The following is a 2,592-nucleotide window of genomic DNA, read 5'->3' on the forward strand; positions in this document are numbered from 1 at the left end:
TTTGCTTTGAGGTTTTGGTGGGACCGCGAATCAATGGAAGGCACAGGGACTTGCTTGCATCTTTATGACCTCCCAACGTTCATTCCACTTCCCAGATGGGTCATGAACTGCCACCTGCCCTGCTGCCTCCTTGAGCACCCCGAGGGACGGCAGTTTCAGTACAGGGTTTAGCAAAATCAGAGTCATTTCCCTTGAATTTCTGTGGCAAACCCTGGCGAGTCGGTTCCAGGCTAGCCCAAACCTCTCTTAACTTGAGAGGTTGTGGTTCACTACTGCTGAAGCAGAGATTCACCGGCTTTAGGGACTTCTCCACCTTTCTAAAATACTGGTGATGGGCCCAGGGGACCAGAAGGTGAAATCATCTGAGATCTTGGGAGCGAATCAGTTCACATTTATCTTTCTCTTTCCCAGCTTAAATCTCAAATGTCCCATTGGCTGGACGTTCTGCCCACTTTGAAGCCTACCTGGACAAAAGTGTTGTATTCCACTGCTTTTTTTTTTTTTTTTTTTTTTTTTTTTTTTTTTTTTTTTTTTGGTGTTGGAGATACTGAACCTCATGTTAGGCAAACTCTCTCCTACTGAGCTACATCTCCATCAAGTCCTTTTGTTGCTTGGCATGCTTGTGATGGCTACCACCATATGTTAATTCTTCACTATCAGTACTTGGAGGATTGGGAGAGAGACAGCTCCTCATTGCAACTTTCCATGGTCCACAGACCCAATATGTAGCCCTCCAGCACCCATGGGTTCTGCCATTTCTGCAGCACTGTATTCCATCAAAGTCATCCACACTGTGATGGGTGCGCATGGTAGAAGATGCCATTAAAAGAGGCCTAGCTGGTGAGCTGGGGGGATAATAGAGAAGAGTCTCACAAGCAGAAAGAAGGATTATAGAGCCCTGAAAAGCAATCTCTTCTAAGGGAAGACAGGAAGGTATGTTGAGCAGCTGAAAAAGAATCCACGTGGTTCTGAAGTTTGGGGAAAGCAGCATTCTAGGTACTGTACAGTTAGGGTTTCTGCCCTGCCCCTTGACAACATAAGTGCTTGAAAGTGGAACGGGCTGATAGGGAATTAAAGCACTTGGCTCATTAAACCCTGCCATGCTCGAATTCTGAGGAACCATCCTGGGGCCTCTGGAGTAGAAGCTTCAAGAGAGCTAAATTTGTAAATCACTACTCATCACTCCATAGTGCTCAGGGGACACTGTCCAAGGCAACTGCTGAGCCGAAGAGAGGCTCGGGGCCTGAGGATGCTCCTTGCCCTCTCCCTTGGAAAAATAAAATAAAAATGAAGCCTGAGAAGCTGTACTAGTGCAGATGTGGATGTTTGATGGACAAAGATAAAAATATTTAAGCGATAAAGTGATCTTGCTTGTTTTCCACGGGCGATGACATTTGGGGGCAGGCTAGCTCTAGAGCAGCATTTCTGGATCTGCGGTCCCGATCCCTCTGGGAGTCAAGCAACCCTTTCCCAGGGATCGCATGTCCTGCATATCAGATATTTACATTATGACTCATAACAATAGCAAAATTACAGTTATGAGGAAGCAACAAAATAATTTTATGGCTAGGGTCATCATAACATGAAGAATGGCATTAAAGGGTCGCAGCCTCAGGAAAGATGAGTACCACTGCTCTAGAGGGAGAGCAGTCTGACCAGGGCAAGCAGCAGAAATCAACGCTGAAGGGCTGATTTGATTAGAAAAATATGATTTTATTACTACTAGATAACAGCTGTTCCTATCCCTCCCCAAATGGAAACAATTTCTACTGATTAGGGTTCTCTAGAGGAACTGAGAGAATGAATATATATTAAAGTGGGATTTATTAGACTGTCAACTTGTCACAAGCTAGGGTCACCTGGGAATAAGGAATCTAACTTGAGAAAATGTCTCCATCAGATTAGCTTGTAGGCAAGTCTATGAGGCATATCCTTCATTAATGATTGATGTGGAAGAGCCCAGCCCACTTCAGGTGGTACCACCCATAGGCATATAGTCCCGGGATACATAAAAAACAAGCTGAGTGAGCCCTAAAGAGCAGGCCAGCAAGAAGCATTCCTCTATGGCCTCTGCTTGAGTTCCTGCCCTGACTTCTCTGGATGATGGACTGTGATGTGGAAGTGTGAGCCAAATAACTCCATTCCTTTCCAAGCTGCTTTTGGTCGGAGTGTTCTATCACAGCACCAGGAAGCAAACTGATACGATAGAGGCTGGGTAGTCCAACAATGGCTGTCCGCACATTGAGAGCCTGAGAACCCAGAAGCTGCTCCGCCCATGAGGCCAGATGCTTCAGCAGGTGCTGGCACTAAAGGTCTTGAGAATTCCTGGAGGGCCACTGGTCTCCAGTCCTTCTTGGAAGCCTGAAGAAGCTGGATTCTGATATCAGAGAAGGGATGTAGGAGCAGCACCAAGATAGGAGAATTTGCAAACAGAGTAGACAAACTTGCGAGCAAGGTAGATGAACTCTACTCTATAGCAGATGTGAGGACAATAAAGCAAAAAGCAAAAACTTCTCTCAGACCTCCTTCTATCTGGGCTGCCACCAGCAGGTGCCATCCACATTTAAGGTTGGCCTTCTCACGTCAAATACC

The sequence above is a fragment of the Peromyscus californicus genome, unplaced genomic scaffold (genome assembly GCF_007827085.1).
Source record: "Peromyscus californicus insignis strain IS unplaced genomic scaffold, ASM782708v3 Scaffold_8__1_contigs__length_139910024, whole genome shotgun sequence".
Taxonomy (NCBI): domain Eukaryota; kingdom Metazoa; phylum Chordata; class Mammalia; order Rodentia; family Cricetidae; genus Peromyscus; species Peromyscus californicus.